Raw genomic sequence first — 19,602 nt, 5'->3', positions numbered from 1 at the left:
GGCAGACATACATTTATTCAAGCTTACAAAATATATTTGTTGTTTCGCGTAAGTTGAATGTAGATTTATTTTCAAGAAAAACAACTTGTTGGAAATTTGGCATAACACTAAAAACTATTATTATGCAAAAGATATTATTAGAACTTAAGAAAAAAAAGGAAAAAGAAGGGGTTTAATGTTTTAGCATAAAAATTAATACATATCATTTATAGTTTAAGTACAATACTAAACCCTGAAGTATTTGATATAATTTAAAATTATTAACATAGAATTTAACCAGTTTCAATGAATTTTTGAATCGTGTAGAGTGTAGTTTACATGACAAATGACAAAAAATGACAGCTTCTCAAAAAGTTAACATTTGACAAGTGTAAGCTACGCTCTTCTACCAGGAAAGATAAGAGCGTCTTAGGATACTTCGAGAGAAAAATTCTTCGGGTGACTTTTGGTCCCGTATGCATAGATGGAGAATGGATTAGAAGATATAAAGAAGAACTGTACAGGCTGTACAACGACACTGACCTAGTAAGCAGAATTAAAGTCCAACGGCTTAAATGGCTAGGTCATGTAGAGCGAATGGATATCGACGCTCCAGCCCGGAAGGTCTTCGAATCCAATCCCGAATTATGGCGCAGTAGAGGAAGACCGTGACTCAGGTGGCGGCTCAGGTGGGTGAAGACCTCAACCAACTTGGAATGCGAAACTGGAGACAGATAGCTTGGGACCGAGCTGGCTGGAGACGCATGTTGGTTGAGGCCCAGGTTCGTCCCGGACTGTAACGCCACCTTAAATAAGTAAGTAAGTAAACTACGCTCTTTAACGTTTCAAATATTTGTATTGCTAAACTATAGTAATTGTTTCATTTTCAGTAAGTCTAAAATGTTAGCTGACAAATTGCTTGTAGGGTTACCATCACCTAAAGGTGATCAACCTTTTGTTAAGTTTAGTTTAATTTATTAAATTTAATGTGATGGAAAATGCAAATCATTTCTCAAACCTGAAATGAGTCGCAACAATATTATTTATTTATTAAACGCAGTAAGAAATAAATGGATTAGAGAATAATAATATAGCTCAGATAATGTTAAGGGTTGCCGCCCTTAAAAAAATGAATATGAATTAAAATTTTATTAAAATACTCAAATAGCAATATAGCACCGCCATTTACATGAAAACCAGTTATGTATCCCCTTTTGTTCCTATTTTTTGGATTTAAATTTTAAAAAATAACACTGCTCCAGGTGAGGCTCGAACTCACAACCCCGGCATTTCTCACACACAAGTTACTGATTATAAGTACCGTGCGCTAACCAATTGCGCCACTGGAGCGCTGAGAGGGGGGCTTGCCAAAATTATTCAACACATCAACGACACCAAAAATTGTTCTATTATGCCAGCTCATGTCTGGAGTCTTGTTTATGGGTTTCATTGTTGAACCCGTCACCCGATAGGGGTGACTCATGATAACAATTCATTATGTATACCAACTAAAAATGTATACATTGGTTTTCTAAGCATTTTGGTTGTTGGTTTCCGTATGTGGCATAAAAATAATGTTGTGTACGAACAAAAAATTGTAAGCTTTGAAGTTCTTATTTTGCAAGTAAGCTTAATTTATGCTGCCAAACTAACAAAGTAATTTTATATAAAATATGAAATTAAAAACATAGATTAGCTTAAAAACTATGCTAGAACTTTGTTTAGATTTATGACAGTGTCAATTCATGTTTTATATACACGTAATAAAGGGCTATATTAAATTATGATATTCATGATATATAAGCCATAAAAATGTTATAATAATTGACAGACAGAATTGTTGACAAATGACTATATTTAATGAAAAATAAAGCTTAAAACTTTCAAACTATAAAAAGTAGGGCTGTTCATGAAAATCGTAACATTTCAGTTTTTTGTATCGGTCTCGTATAACTGAGTCTGTCATCTGTCTCTTATTTTTCGAATGAATTGTTTTATCGCTAGTACCATCCAACCTCTTGTCTTTTTGAATGATTCAAAATTCAAATTTTTAGAAGTTTCTTTATATTCGAAATCATAGCCATTCTCCAATGAAATTTAATAGTTATTGGGATTTTTAAATTAGTAATCCAATCCTACATTTGTCACCAATATTTTACGAACAGGTAATATCTTAAATAATATTGGTTGGCAAAGGTTTTCTTGTTGGGGATAATATTGCACTTGTAAAATGGGTTTTGATGGTTAATTCAAATTCATCTTTGAAATTAATGTATCACGCTTTTTGAGACAATCTAAACTTATAAAGTAGATATTTTTCAATAAAATCCGTGATGGTTTCCCAAATCTATAATTTTTTTGCAATATTAATATAATTACATATAATATTCGAAAAATCTTCATAAAGTGTTATATTTTACTTGTCCTACAAACATCTGAAAGAAAACTTAAACCATTTATGCTACAACGGTTTTCAATATAAAAGGTAAAGGATTTTCATATAGTAAGTTTTGTTATTGTAACGAATTTATCTAAACAATTCTTTATACAGAAATATAAAAGTAATGTTGAAAACTGGTATTTTTAAAACTTGTGAAAATAGTTTAAATTTGGATTAAAAATTAGCGCTAAAAATTAACTCTTAAACGTAAATAAGATTTTCTTAAAAATTCATACAGGGCCCGCCATCTTATATTATATATTATCTTTATATGATTTGACAGATAATTCGTTTTATCCTTAGGCTAAACGAATATGGTTGTGTACACGCTTGCACCACTCTTATAGAAGATGCCGATTTTGCCAAAAAAATCATCTTTTCAGTAAAGCTCATTTTGATTTTGACGGGTATGTAAACAAGCAAAATTGGAGTGACCGTTACAGTCAATGGCGATCGTTATCGGGCCTGTTGAACAAATTTTTGCTCACAAAAATTGAAGAGGAAGGATATTGGCAACATTTGATTTCAACAGGACGGGCGGCGCAGTGCTACACAGCCGAGGCCACGTCCGATGTTTTTATAGCATTTTCAAAAAAAAAAGTTATTTGTTGGACCCCATATGTAATCAAATAAAGTCTCATAACAAATGAGGATTTCCAGAAACTAAGTTACATACATAGATAGTAAAATGGTTTAAATTGTATCTAGCAGCGAAAGATTTGTGCTTTGATTTGGAAAGTACAAATCTTAATACAATGTATTAATAAGATATATTTTCAGTTTAAACTTAGCCATACAAAAAAAATAATTTTGTTTTCGTAATCGTTATCATTTAAAAACGTATTTTGCTTTGCGTTTGGGACAGAAAAAAACGCAATTTTGTCGACCAGTGTAAAGTTACACTACGAAGAATAACGTTTTTGATATCTGATGTAATTTTCAGAGAAATTGAACAACAAAAAATACATAATTAACAAAATTACTGCTAAAAGTTTAGTGGAATAAATTGAGAATAAATAAAAGTTTAAACTAATTCTATGTTATAGAAAACATAATTTTTAGTATATGATAAATTGTTCAAAAACTTCAATTGACTTTTTTCTCGTAAAAAATGAAAAAAACTACAAATAGTTTTACGATCGAATATCTTCAGAACGAACAAAATCATCTTATACAAAATACTTTTGATAAGTCTCGGTAGATTTTAAAAAATAAAACAATTGACAGTTTTGTTAACAACACAATTCAGATATTCTTAATTTAATGTTAAAAACTTAAATTCCAATCAATTAATGCAATATTTAAAAAGTTTTGTAAAAACATTTTGTAGTAGTTTAATAAAATAATTATACTTTACTACAATACTGCAAATATATTTTGTTAATAATTGTGTTTTAATTTTTTTTTTTTATTAATTTATTAATTAATTTACTTTGTACCTGCTTATTTATGTGTTTAAAATTGTATTTATTTTTTATGTATTTAGCGGTATTAATTAATTTACTAATCTTTTTTTTATTCTTTGCTAACTAGGTAGTTATATACTATAGTGTACTTATTTATTTGTATTCGTACTTGCAAATGCAAACCTTGCAAGTCGTTATTTCATTTATGTATCTACTTGAAATGATTTGTGCATAATTTAAAAACAATTTCAATTATATGAGTACTTATACTTATTTTTACTAGAAATTTAGTTTTGTTTTGTTTTAACTTGAAGTTATAAATATTTCATTGTTTTGTATGGCCTTAAAAAAACAATAATAACTCCAAATATCATAGAAATGGGCGTTGTTAAATCCCAGAGAAATGTATTTTACTTCTGCTATAATATTACAAAATCGAGGGCTTACGAGATTTCTTTTTTACCAAGGTACCAATACACATTTTATATTATGTGTGTACATAACGAGATCATAAATTCATTCAAAAACCATGACTTTACTTTAGAATCATAAAGGCATATAAGTAATTAAATTAATAAGCCAATGTTGAATATATAACTATTTTTATGAATATTTAATTCAAAATTAACCTACGTTTGTTTGGGTTTTGGCTTTATTTTTAATTTTTGTGTTCGTAATTTGTTATATTTCCATAATATGTAGGTAAAATGATTTACATCCAAAAACAGATACAAACACTACACGGTTTTAATTTTTGGCTATAGAATCTTAAAAATTCAATATAACCCCGCTCATTCCGTAAAACGATAATCGTTAGACGATATCGTTAAAACGATAGTCTCACTTCAGGTAAGACGATAATCGTCAAAGTGATATCGTCAAAACGATAGCATTTGCACGATAGCTAAGTAGGTATCTTCTGCTATTAATTTCCATTGATAACTAAGCAAATTGAAGTAAAAAAGTTTCGGTGTAGTTTAGTTTTGTTACAAAATCAATATAAAAACTCAAAAAATACAATGAATTCGGTAACAAAGAAAATTAATAGATGAATGGGACCTTCTATCTATTCTAACCCATATGTAAGCATTTTTTTAATATATTTAAACTTTGGGGCGGAGGAACATTGGTATATTCGACAGGCAACGATTTTAGTATCGCTCTTGCACAAAGCACTAGTCCAAAGATGTTTTGGAAAGAACAAATATTTTTGAAGCCAAGTGATGTTCTCTGTGGATAAAATGGAGTCTTTACTTCCTTCCCTTGGACAAAATTGGGATTATTACTGCAGCTGATTTACAAAAATATCAGACATTGAAAAACATTTTTGATATTATAGTTTATTCTTCGGCGGCAAAAAATTAAAACACAAAAAGTGACAATAACAATAAACATCACAAAATAGTTGGCATGTTTATTAACAATACATATTTTGCAAATTTTCAAAATTTCCCATAGAGAAAAACCAAGTTTAATAACATTTTCAAGTTATTGAACAAGCTTATCTTTCGTTGATTTCTTTTTGACATTTTGAATATACTCAACGAACTTATACTGAAAACGATTCAACGAGACGATAGTGATAAAGTTACGTGAAGCAAATTATTGACGATATCGTTAATGATAATCGTTTTGAAAATCACGGAATGACTACCCTGTTTGTTTATGATTTGATTATTTTACTGACTCTTTATTTTTAAGTGCCATTCCATATTTTCCTAGCAAACAAGTTTTCTACACTGATTTAGAAACTTAGATACTTGTACATAAGATTGATATGTTTTCCAAAATTCTTTTTACTTGCGACTTACAAAAAAGATGTTGATTTAATGGTATTTAAAAAATGTTGTTACCTTACATTCAAAAAATATATTCATAATCTTCATTTTATTTTTTCCATCTTATTTCCCAAATGTATAATTTTAGAATGGTATTATTTCATCTAAAGTGAAATACTAAAATATTTTTTTGAAAAAATATAAAAGTTTGGACGGTTTGCTCGAAATTCATAAATATTGGCTGAATAGTAAAATGTTATTTCATAAAGCGTAAGTTACATATGCATTCAATCCCATTAAACTATTTATTTTCCATTGGGTTCATTTTAATTTAACATATTTTAATAAATAAACATAAGAGCTAGTTAAATTATGTCGAGAAATCACTTCCAATGTTAAATATTCAATATTCCCGTTTACAACATACTAAATACAAGTGAAGTTAAATCCGACAAGATTTCCGTTTTAAAATTATGTGCATCGAAATAAATATTAAAACATCCTAAACTTTCATCAATATTGTTCCATTTTCAATCTCAAAAATAATCTTTTGGCTTAATCTACTAAACATAGTTTCTGCTATTTAAATTTCACGCATCATGACGTTTTAGAGAATGCAGGACTTTAATATATGAGTTAATAATTCGAGTTTACAACAAGCAGTCGAAAAAAGTAGATGAAAATCAATTTATTTTGATCTTTTTTCAAGTAAAGATATTCAGTGCCACAGAATAATTTAAAATACACCAATTTTAAACGAAATCTAATTTTTATTTAAAAAAAATTGAGAATATCAAAACTAATTCCTAAAACGAATGTCTGTTACGACGAAAACTGACAGATATTTTTAATGTTGTTTGTAAAATTTCAGAATTTTGAGTCAAAACTAACTGCGGGGTGCAACACAAATAACAAACAATACAATAGAACCGAGTTCTACAGGTAAGCTTAGATGTGAAGAAATGCTCAAGTACCAAAAATCAACCGAGAAAAGATGAAACTGGATCTAGTTTTTAATTCGTTTTAGAACGTCGTCGTCAAGAAGTAGGCCGTTAATGTAGTTTCAATCCTGGGGCCGGGCGTTGAGAAGAAAGTTTACTTAAATTTTTAATTTATTTATATATATACAACTATCAACCATTCCTGTGTGCGAGTAATGTTGTCAGGAATGGAGGGGACATACAGTTTATATGCCGAATCCGAACGTCTAATTTGAGAAAGCACTTTTTCTTTTACTTTTTCTATAAATACAACAATAGAAGCTAAAACACTGCTGCTATACAAAGATTCTGAAAAAGAATACGCTAAATTGCAACGACAATACAGTAGTCAGCTGTCAAAGCTCGACAAAATATAAAATAAGCTTTGTCTTAAGGTAGTATTTCAGATTGCCTCAAAAGACTGATTGTGGCTTAACTTTCCAACTGAGTGTATTTGAAAATACAACTCTGATAGAAAAACGCTTTTTATTTTATTTAACTTTCAACTTGTTCAACTTCACCTCGGTTTTCTATTCTTTAATTGCCTCCGAATTAGAGATGTTGTACTGTATTGGCTTTTGCCAAAACAAATTTCACTTTCTTCAGAAATATTGATCCATCGTCTTTTGCTTAATTTATACTTAAATTTTAGTATTCACGATGACTGAATTTGACTTAATTATTTGTTGTTGAATGATTCAATGGGAAGATAATAATTTGAGTTCAAAGGCATCGCATCATTATCTGAATTTTAAAGTAAGTATACATTATATCAGAAACGAAATCACAACATAATTTAATCTGCATAATTCGATACTTCGAACTTGTTTTCTGAGTACCGAACGATGTCATGACAAGTGAAAGTAATAAATTATTATAAAATAATTTATATACGAACGATGCATGATTGGAAAGAGATCACTTTGTTTGTTTATATTCCAAAGTAAAAAGGCTTATAAAATGCATGTAAGTTAATTGCGTGGAAGTCTTTAAGTAAATTAACTTAAGGATGCATGGTTGTTCTTTTATTCATCTGAAGATTCATATCTACAAAAACGTTGATAGGAGCGTGAATCGTATTCGCTGAGAGATTTGTCATTATTAACATGTCATCAATTTCCTCTCGATTTTTAAATAATTAATTACATATAAATGACAAATGTTACGCTTTTCTTTTGATATGCGTTGAATTTAAGCAATAAGGAAAATTGTGTGAGAGACAGGATTTAGTACAAGCTTTTTTTCAAATCGTTTCCATGATTATCTGTAATAGCAAATGCCATTCACAAGAGTATCGTTAGTTTTAAATCTCAATTAAGGTGAAATCGAAGTGAGTTAGTGTAGTCATCGCATGATTTAAGAAATTTTCTGATGGGTACTACCCAACCAGGTCAAAGTTCAGCAATCAATATCATTGTTCAAGTCTTAGTTCCGTCAACTAATATTATTGGCTAGATCTTCAATAAGCTGTAAATGAGCAATTGACAGTTTGAAGTGGAGAAACTTTAAGGTAAAAATATCGGTTTTTGGAGTTTTGAAATGTTTACAGTTTGTAAATAATTATGTAACTTTTGGTCTAAAGATGAAAATAAAACGAGAAGTTTTTAATCTTTTTCGGGATCCTATAATGAACCGAAACACATTTTTCCGATTAGTTTTTTTTTAGATAGATAGATAGATTTATTGTTTATTTTTCAAATTTAAGTTTATAAAAAAGTATTATTCTTTAATTTTAAGACATGACTACAAAACCCGTCTGCCCGAGTTTGGCAAAATGTACATAATAAAGTATTGTAAAAGGTATGTTACAAATTTTCTTCAATTATAGCTCTTCTATATTTCGATGCTTGTTGACAATAGCTGTGCAATTTTTCCCATTCAGCATTTAAAATCATTTTCATTTCTGGTTCCTCCAGTTCTAGTTTCCCATAAAAATGAATCCTGAACTCCTTTAAGACAGGACATCTTCATAGTGCAGAAAATTTGCAAATCTTCTCTGTGGGGTAAAAAGTTAAGGTCCATAATTTCTCCGTTGGCCATAAAAACAGTAGATATTGCGTCAGTTGAATATTTTTTTATTAAAATAGTTGTTTTCGCAAAGGTTATGGTTTAAGTTGGCATATATTTCACGATGGGTTGAAGTTAGTGCTCTTTCAATGCTTTCCGCTAGCATTTTTTCATCCACCGATTGAATTAAGTTATCGAACTCTTCCTTCTATTAATGGATATTATCCATAGTAATCCTTAAAGTGTGACCAGCTAACTCTGCGAGTGCTTTCCAATGTTCATAAAACAATATTCTCTTCTCTATCACGTAACCTGCTAATCGTTTGGTCAACCTTTCTCCGTCCAGTACCATAGTTTTCGCAATGAAGTTGAAATGAAGTCGCAATGTTTCTATGAATAGTGGTGAGATTCCTGTTTCAACAAATAGCATGTGGTTTGGTGAGGATTGGGGAAGCTTGAAAATTCGCTTTAAGAAAAATCGGAGCAGTTTTTCTACTGTATCGTATGATTTGTATCCCCAATCCATATGGCATTATTGATTTGGAAACTGCCTGGAATAATTGGTATTTGATTCTCATCGATACATGTTTATCTTCTAGGCAGTTTTTCCATGCTGCACTTATAGCTGATTTAGATGAAGATAGCTTCTCCTGAAAGTGTTGTTCCATTTTCATGTTGCAGCAGGTATTTATTCCCAAGTATTTTTATTCCTGTCCATTAAAAAACCACTTCTCATTCCTAGCGTAGCACCCACCTCCATTTCTAAACACCATCGTTTTGGATTTATTTATGTTCACATTCAGCCTCCATTCATCACAGTATTGTCTGCATACATCAAAACTTTAATAAGATTCCTCCAATTCTTACACCGCCACATAAATAATCGGAAATGTCGTCTATAAACATTATGAATTGGACTTAAATTGCATCCTTGTTTTACACCTGTTACCGTTTCAAAAAAATTGACAGTTGGTTACCGCCCCAAACAGCAGAAGTAGTTGGTTCATACAATTTTTCCATCAAGGTGCCAAATTTTCTTGATAGACCTATATTGTACAATTTATAGAAAAGTGCGCTTCTGTCAACCGTATCAAATGCAGCTTTTAGGTCCACAAAAAACGCATAGAGATTTCTCTTTTCTCTAATAAATGTCTGCGCTGTCGTATTCAGAATGAAGATTTGATCTATGGTCGAGTAGTTCTCACAGAATCCTGCCTGGAATTCGCTTAGGCATCTGTTTTGTGAAGTCCAACACCAACCGATTTGCCATAACCCCCATTAATATTTTTAGCGTTGAGTTTAAAAATGAAATGCCTCTATAATTATCAGCCCGATTAGGGTCTCCTTTTTTTAAGGATTAAAAGATCACACTCTGCTGGATGCTCATAGGGACGTCTCCAGTTTCAAATATTCGATTTAGTTCTTTGGTAAGGATTTCTAATAAATCATAATTGGCATATTTGAAAAATTCAATAGGAATGCCGTCAGTTTCTGATGCTTTGCGATCTTTACTTTTTACTAACCAGCCTCTTACTTCTGCTTGAGTGATGGGTTTATCCAAAATCCAAATGAGAACATCTGGTCTTGCATACTGAAAACGAGGCTGGAGTAAAGAATCGAGAAGATTCAGCATATTACTGAAATATGTTTTTAGCTGTGCTGCATTGATATAAAGTCCAATTTTAAAATTTCTTCCATTTATTTTATTGAACATTTTCCACAAAGTTCGGCAAGTCCTTGCATTGCGAAATTTCGGTTGCTATAATGCTTTGAAACTCTGTTTTCTTGATTTGGCAGGTGTTTTTGCAATCTTTTTTTGCATTTAAAAACATTAGCTTGTAGTTGAGTTCATCGTACTTACGGTGGAGTTCTAAAAGAGCGAAAATTTTCCTTCCCTGTTTTTCACATTCATAATCAAACCATGGTTGTTTATAATGTTGACAAACGCGTTATGTCTTCAATATTTTCATCCATGTTCATTATTTCGATCTGTCTACTCATAATTGAGCGATATTTATCTATTTCCTTGTGATTCCATTTGTATTTTGGTGAAGGATTAATGGCAGTATCAGTATTTATCGTTTCATGGATACTTAAAGCAATGGTTGTAAGAACAGGTAAATGGTCTGAAAAGTTCTGTGATTGTACCTCGAAATTTTGTATTATTTGGTTCCATTCTCCTCCAGTAAGACTAAGGTCGATAACAGAACTGCCTTGGGCTCCCACAAATGTAAATTGGCCATGTCAATCTCCTTTAAAACATCCATTTTGTATTTTGAGGCCATATTCGCTGCAAAATTCCAATAATTGAATACATGTCCTATCTAAGATTTTGTCCTTGGAGTTAAGCAGCTGGGGTGGGTTGTCATCGGGTTGGGTAGCTTGCTGGGTTCCGGTTCTTGCGTTAAAATCTCCTGTTATTAATATATTAGTTTGGTGTTGTAGGTTATTAATTACATCTTTTATCCTTTGTAAATCGACGCTCCATTGTGGTCCTTGGGATCCATTTAGATACACAGGAATAATGTAGTATTTGCAACCTTGTGCATGAATCTTAAATATGCCATAGCCAATCGATTCTTGAAATTCAATTTTTATATCGCTGATGCTTTTTTGTATCCATAAATACAACCTCCGCTTGCTCGCCCTCTTCCGCTATTTCTGACTCTCGATGTCCAACAAAGCACATAATTTTCAAAATATTTTAAGTAATTTTTTTCTTTTCCTTCATATAAACAAAATATTTTACAGTTGTGGGTGCATATCCTGACTATGCTAAATGTTTGAAATCAAGAACAAAACTGGGTTAAGAATTGATTTTTAAATTAAGTAATCGAACAATATTTCAATAAGATACATAAATATGTAATTAATTTTGTATGACCTCAATGCTATATATTAACTGTTTCTTACATTAAAAAAGTATTTGTAAACAAAGGCCATTTTTACTCTATTTCATCGTTATATTTAATTTATTTCTTATATATGAGTATGACACTCATAAAAACCAAACATAATAATAAATCAATCACCGCTAAAGTAATAGAGTTAACCGTCGTCATCGCACTTCAGCTTTGTCCATTGATCTATATTGAAGCCAAGCCTTCACCTCTAAGCACACCCAACTTCTGTATACCAAACCTAAAGCCTTATTGCACAAAGTGAACACAATTTTTTCCACTCTATTTTGACTGGCGACACATGAACTATTAATCTATTTATTTATATATTTGTATTTCTGACTTGTGACATAGTTCAAGGCTGTCTTCACAGTGTGAAATTATAGGTTTTTAGCAATCCGGGCAATCCACGAGCCAGTATCATGGCCAAGAATATTACTGTCCAATCTCAATCTTCTCTCCTTTTGCAACCGAAGAAATTGCTGCAATATCAGTAAATCAACTTAACACTCTTAAAATTGCTATGATCGTCGTGTCGTCGTCGTGTAACACTTGTTGACCTTGCTGGAACATTTCTCGGTAGGATCGCTTGTTTTCTTTTCTTTTTTTTTATATTATAAGAACACAATTTAAAACAAAACAAGTTCTACAATCTTCATATGGAATTCGATACATATGCCTCATGCCTGGAGATCAGCTTGAAAGCCTGCGAAGCTTGTATAAGTTCGGTTTATCACACCGAGCGGCCGGTAGGCATGCACTGCACACTGCACAAAGCACAGCGCTCAGAGCTCAGCCACGACGACCACCACCATCATCGCTCGTCGAGATTTGAGATTCTTTTTTAAAGTGCACTGGAACAAGTGGCCATTGTTTTAAATGGCGCATTTTACAGTGTTTTGTTTAAAGATGTATAACAATATCAATATCCCTCTCCTCGTCCCACCACCTAGCTCGTCACATACCTAGACGCCAAGTCGGTAAGGTGCAGTCGCTACGGTAAGTAACTTTGATCTTCTTCGACTTACAAGCGCGAATTTCTATGACGATGACGTCTGTAAAGCCTCAAGGGAGCATGGCGTTTGAACGGCAGCATACAGTTTTCAGTGTTCGGTACTTATAAGTTGCTTACATAAAGAATGTTTTGAAAGGCATGTTAAATAAACGAAGATTTGGACAATGCATTCCATGTTACGAACGAAGAATTTCATTTGAATGGGTGGAACTTTACAGAATTCTGTGGAATTTAAGTTAGTGCATATTCCGATTAGCAAGCCCACTGAATAAACTATCTTAAATGGATGATGTAAATGGTAATGTTATACAGACTGGGAGTGCCATAGTGCATAGCTAGATTTATAACGAATGGATCTAGAGTAAGTGTCAAGACTTGTCAATTGATGATTGATTAATCGATGAGCAGGGAAAAAAATCTTCTTAAGAGTTGTTTTATTTTGCATGATGTTGGATAAAGAGATTCGAAATCAACAGGATAATCTCTAAGTTAACATTAAACAGGATGAAATGAAATGCTTACCCCATCTGTGTTCTTGAATGTTTTGAATTAAGTAAAGTTCCAACTTATTTCTTGGAACATTAAAAATGTTGTTTCCTATTTTTGAGTTCAGCCTGTACTTATTTATTTCTAACTTAAAGCCACAACAATCACTTTTTTAAACCTTCCTGAGCATCTACTTGTTGTACTCGTGGTGTGAAAGAAAAGAACACGTCTACAATTGTATTTTAAAATGGTTGCTTTTATTTCGCAATGATGTTACCACGTTGGATGTCTAAGCCAAAAGAAGGATATTGCGTCATATTAAATAAGTACATCACTTTTATTGCTAAAGACAAGTGCTACCAAATAGCTAACACATTTTAATAATCATTAAGGCTATAACACTACTGAGTGATCAAAATTTTCTCAATTGCCTTTATCTATCCTCCAAAAATACACATCCTAGTTACTGAGTCACCTTCTGTATGATTATCTTTAAAAACTTAAATTAAAGAAAAACTATTATAATCCATAACACTATCAATTATTACACTCTTACATGGATTCGCTCGGGAACGTTATGTACAGAGAAATACGTTTTTAAAGTTCAATGTCTCTTGGCAATTAAATATTGTATATTGCATTCAGTCATCATCCGGACAAGGAACAAAAAATATTGTAAAATTCGATTTGATTAAGTAACTTATTTCATGCTACATCAATTTTGAGAGTTTTGTTTTTATTTAATGTTGCTTCACTAATAATATAATAACAGAAAGAAAAACAAACCCACACCACATGAAAATATTCTTCCTCAGATGTTGATGCTTTAATTAAATTTATTTTAGTTGAACGGTTAAATCGTGATAACGTATATGTATATAATATACGCGTGCATGAATAACTATAATAATTTAAAATTGTTTCTTTTGCATGTTTTAAACTCAACAAGGTTTTAGTACAACTTGTAAATTATAACCGTTTTGCATGCTCTGTTATTTTTTAAATAGTATCTTTTGTAGGTAGATTTAAAAGGTAGGTAATGTGGAGAAATAAGAGGTGGATGGGGCAGGCTGGGATGCAAATCTAAGTAATTTGAAAACTTCCGATAACATTTTGTTATCATATAGCACGAAACTAACTTAAAACCGCAAAATTAAGTTGAGAAATTTTGTTGGCTATATCAACTTCCCTTTTTAAGCTTTAAGTGTTTCGAAACAGAATTGGGAATGTTCGATAAATTGTTTTAATTCATACAAAAATTAAGTTTAATCAATTCACCTAAACAGAATAATTTGTGTAATTTTTGGAAATGGGCAGTATTGGATTTTTTATTCCAATGAGAGTGTTGCTGACAATCCAGGAACCTCAATTCGATGTATGTCGTGGACAAGAATTGCAAATTTCAAGAACCTCTCTACAGCGTATACTCACCAAAGATCTGTGTCTTCATGCTTACAAAATTCAATTAACACAACAATTGAAGCCTAATGACCATGGACAGAGAAGAGAGCTCGTTGAATGGATTATTGAACATCAACAAATGGACCCTGATGGTGCTCGATATCGCGACATGATTACACAGTGCTTTCTGCCAAAATTGGATGATATTGATGTGTCCAATATGTGGTTTCAACAAGACGGTGCCACATGTCATACAGCCCGTGAAACAATTTAATTACTGCATGAGACATTTCCAGGTCGTGTACTCTCTCGTTTCGGTGATCAAAATTGGCCTCCTAGATCGTTTCATTTTACACCTTTAGACTTCTTTTTATGGGGTTATTTAAAATCACAAGTCTATGTCAACAAGCCCACAACCACCCGTGCATTAAATGAGGAGATTCAACGGTGCATCAACGAAATTCAGCCTCATTTATGCAGAATGGTAATGGAAAATTTCAACAAAAGAGTGCACATGTCATGCAAAGCCGTGGAGGCCATTTGTCCGATGTGTTATTCCATACATAACCCTATCCTTTGTACTTTAAGAGTCAATAAAAATATAACTATCAAAAGTCTAAAAACGGCGTTTTCTATTTAATTCAAATTAATTATAACTGGCCCCTAAGCTAACCTGGCTCAGATTGAAATATATATAATCGTCAAAGCCCAGAAAGAGATGAGAGATTTATTAAGAAAAGTCTTTGAGTGTATGAAGGTAATAAAAGTATATCAAGTCAGGGGAAAAACATAGACAAAATCTTAAAAATCTATACGTTCAATATTTTCTATTCTACCAATATTAAGGGAAGAGTCAGCCTAACAAAAGAAAAATACTAAATTTCAATAACATATATCACGGAACTCTTTTGTAGAAACCAAAGTATCCATTTTGTAGTTTGCAAAGTATAGGGCTGAATTTCGACATCTTCCAAAATTCTTCGTCAGTTGAAAGTCTGAAATTTACGAAAATGGACCGCTTAACTATCGCACAGTGCATACAAATTTATAAAACCTACTATAAAAATGGTGATTCTTCCATAGCCATAAATTGTGCTTAAGACGATATTAAATTTAATATAATCGTCCAACTATGCAAGCAATTCGCAAAATTGTGAAGAAATTTGAAGAGACTGGATTTCTTACACGATGGATGGCGATTTTTCGAACAAAATTTTCTTTAGCGATGAAACACAGTTCTCACTCGGTGGGTATGTTAATAAACATAATTTTCGTTATAGTCATATGATAACCGCCTTTTTGTTGACTGCTATTAAAGAAAACGACTTGAAAAATATGTGGTTTCAACAAGCCAGTGCCACGTGCCACGTGCCACACAACTCGAGCGAATACGGCTTTATTGCACGAGACATTTTCTGGCCGCGTCATTTCTCGTCGAGGCGATATCAACTGGCCACCCAGATCATGCGATTTGACACCGCTTAACTTTTATTGTGGGGTTTTTTGAAAGGCCTTGCTTCTGCAGATAAATCTTTAACTCAAACGTGACGAATTCAACACATAACCATAATTTATAATGTTGACGTTTGCGTGTAGAATACATCGTCGAAAATTGGTCAATATTTAAAATGAAATTGCACCATTCCCAAAATTTATTGATTGAAAATTGAGTAATTCAAAAAATTCCCAAACTCATCTGCACAGATAAGCGATACAGAATTATTTAAAACAAAAACAATTCGTTAATAAATAAAATAAACAGCAATGGACCAAAGGGATTTCCTATACAATCCTTGATTCAGTTAATAATTTGAACAATTCTAACATCATCTGGATAGATTTGCGACATAGAATTATTTAAAACAGAAGGCAAATCGTTGACAAATAAAATAAACAGCACTGGACCAAGGTGCCTTACTTGAGGTATACCAAAATTGAATTAAGATTAAATTGAAGGAATATTGCTTGGTCGTTAAGTCCAATATCATTTTATAAATTAGGAAGAATTTCATGACTTTATTTGTCAAGGGATGTAATCTTGTTTGATAGTTTTCATCGGATGTATCAACAAAAAAGTAGAGTAAAAGTAAGAAGTCAAATGCAAATCCATGCTGAATATCACTTAATAAGAAAGAATGAATTAAACAAACAAGAAGTTTAAACGATTTGAGAATAGCTATAACCAAGTCCGCTATAAGACGATAATTTTTAACTAAATTATTAGAGCCTTTTTTATTGACTAGCAATAGGTATGAATATATGCAAGGATCTGGAAACTTATAAGATTTCAGAAACTTGTAGAAAAGAAAAGAAACATAGGACACACATTTTTTTAACGTAAATTATGGTATTCCATCAGTACTAGGACGGCAACAGCTTCAAAATACTGTCACGTGCCGCAGAAATTGAAAAATTTATAAATGTGAGATGACTGTGTTCTTGAGTTTTAGTAAAAATAAGGGAAAAGGTTCTTGTAGAAGAAAAATCTTCAAAGGCACATGTCCGAAATTGACTCTGGAAGATGGCTTGAAGAGCTTTGAAAGGTCATTCTAGGATATCCGTCAAATTTACGTTTACTTTTAACGTATCTCTGAAACATATGTCGGTTTATTTTAATACCACGATCAATATTTGAAATTAATTGAGTGTACAAAAAATTTCAACAAGTCACAAAGTCGTATTGCAGTTCTGGGCAAACAATAAGCGTCTTAACACTCTGCCATAAATTGTCATTAAGAATTTATTCTAAAAAAAATTCTGAATACTGGGAAGTATCTGAAAAGACTGGGCTATGAGAAAATACTTTCAACAAAAATTGTCGTAAGTCGTTTGCTTGACAACTTTGAAAAAGGTGGAGTTAATATTATTGGAGTTTTAAAGAAGGTTGAAGTCTGTATTAAGATTGATAAGCAATGACATTATTGGTTTGCAAAAGGCATACATATATCATATATCTTTTCCGTAACTACACATGAATGATGGAATTAAGTTGCAGTAAGAGTAAGCATTCGAGTATTTAGTCTCAATTAAGTATCTAATCAAATATGCAAATATGACGTCATATTGTTTATGTTATTGTTTAAGTCTTAAGAGTAAACAAGAAAGCTGAATATATATATTTTTTTATTCCGCATTGTTAATCGATGAATGAGTGCATGCATGAGTTCCATCTTTTTTCACCTCTCATACCAAGCGATACCTGATTTATATATATTTTTTCTAAAACATGATCATTTGTTGTACGAAAAGTATCATAGGCATTAGCTCAGTGCTTCACAACAAACTTACATAGTCCAATGGTCATCAAATTGATCATGATGTTTATGCGGTCATAAGGAAGACTTAGCTGATGCTTGTACACGATAAATGGTGGAAAATCTTTAACTGGGCACGTACTCGGCATGTTCTACCTGTTTTAGGGTAAATCGTCTTCTATGTCTACTTGGAGGCCGTTTTCTCTTCTCCGTTTGCCTTAGTTACAATACAACTTATACCGTCATTTATGTCAGTTTCTTCTTACTTAATGCGTATCTACTACTCTTCATGTTCTAAAAGAATTAAAAGTAGGCCTCAAGAATAATCTTCTTTTTTTTTCTTTTAATACGAGTTGCTATAAAAATAATTGTAAAGTATGTTTACTAGAACCTACACAAATGTATGTGATACGGCTGTGGACTTGTATTTATTGCAATGGAAATTAATTTTAACTTTTTTTATTTGGAAAGGTTGAAATTTCTTGAATGAAGTTGTTGTGAAATTTTAATTATAAGATACAGATGCTGGTGAAAATATATGTTAAACCAAAAGAGTGGTTACATTAAGTAATTTCAACATTTCCGCATTATTATTTCTTTTTTTTGAGAAACGCCAAGAAATTTTGCTTACCTGTAATTTAGCTTGTAGACATTAAAAACATTCTAAGGAATTTCTTTAGGTCAATAACAGAGTGTACGATGGTTCATACATTATAATGAATCCCTTGTCTTTATTAGAACGTAAGAGGAAAAATAGGATTCTGTACTTTTAATAAGCATAAGCCCAATAAAACGAAATACAAATTTATTTATAATGAAACAAAAATAAATTATTCATAATAATTTGGAAGAATTTAAGAATGTATTTTATTTCGTTATCAAAATTAAATCTGTGACAATAAATAGCTTGGCAGTACTTTTCCTAGATTTAAGTACCTAAGTGCTTTATCTCGAGAAAAAGATTGAAAATCCGCATAATCAGTTTTAAGACCTATTTTGGTTTTTCTTATTCTTTTGATAGCTTTTTTTTAAATTTTATAATCCTTATAATTTTTGATTTGTTAAATGTGTATTTCTATTCAAATTTGTTTCTGTTTCAATAGCTGATATAAGATCTCGTCCAATTTCACGCACAAATTGTTTATAGTTTAAGGAACCACATTTATTTTGTTTTTATGAATAAAACAAAATGGTAAAATGGAAACATCTTTGCTATTTATTAAAATTCACTGCATTAAGAATAAGTTGTAAGCTGTCATTGACAAAAAAATATCCTTATAAAGGGTGTCAGTTGGCAGTTTTTATGTTTTGAGTACAATTATTTCAAAAAACCAATAAACGGATAAATGTTTGGCTTGACCCCAATAGATTCTTTTTTATGAGAGAGTTTACAGAAACAATCCCCGAACTCTAGTGAATCTAAAAGAAAGCATTTGTTGATAAATCAGCACTATTGAATAAAGTTTACTGCAGCATGTGGTGCGTAAACAAGGCTTCGTTTTAAACAACGCATGCAGCTCGACGGAAGACATTTGGAGGTCACTATTTGCAAAAATTGAAATCCGTATTTTTGGTCTATCGTTTAATATTTCAAATAAAACAAATAGATTTTTTTACTTAATTTTGAAAATATAAATCCGCCACCAGACACCCTTTACTTTCGTTTAATTAATTTTTAACTTCGATCGAAATTCATTGTAATCCGTCCAATCTGTCGAATTAAAATGTTAAAATTTATCGACGTTTCAAGGTCAATAAAATCTAAATCAAAGATTTTTAGAGAGATGTGGTTTTTATGTGCATGCAACAAAGAATAATGTTTTTAACATCGCGTAAAATTTAGAAGAAAAAGAAACAAATTAACAATTTTCTTACAAAAAATAAAAACCTGACAAATTACTAAAACTTGGTAAAAATTGATTTTTGAACCAAACATTTTTACAAAATATGTGTATG

General features: G+C 31.5%; 1 protein-coding gene and 1 non-coding gene across 2 annotated transcripts in view; both read right to left on the bottom strand.

The window, feature by feature from the left end:
* Positions 1–19,602, bottom strand: part of LOC129946644 (uncharacterized) — a 113,570-nt gene that overhangs the window by 27,309 nt on the left and 66,659 nt on the right. The window lies entirely within an intron of this gene.
* Positions 1,234–1,329, bottom strand: Trnai-uau (transfer RNA isoleucine (anticodon UAU)). Its single transcript has 2 exons — positions 1,292–1,329; positions 1,234–1,269 (listed from the first exon to the last, which is right to left on the bottom strand). It is a non-coding gene; the product is annotated as a tRNA-Ile (tRNA).

The sequence above is a fragment of the Eupeodes corollae genome, chromosome 2, assembly GCF_945859685.1.
Source record: "Eupeodes corollae chromosome 2, idEupCoro1.1, whole genome shotgun sequence".
Taxonomy (NCBI): domain Eukaryota; kingdom Metazoa; phylum Arthropoda; class Insecta; order Diptera; family Syrphidae; genus Eupeodes; species Eupeodes corollae.
Note: the sequence above shows the minus strand (reverse complement) of the source record. Positions and strands in the feature narration are given on the sequence as shown.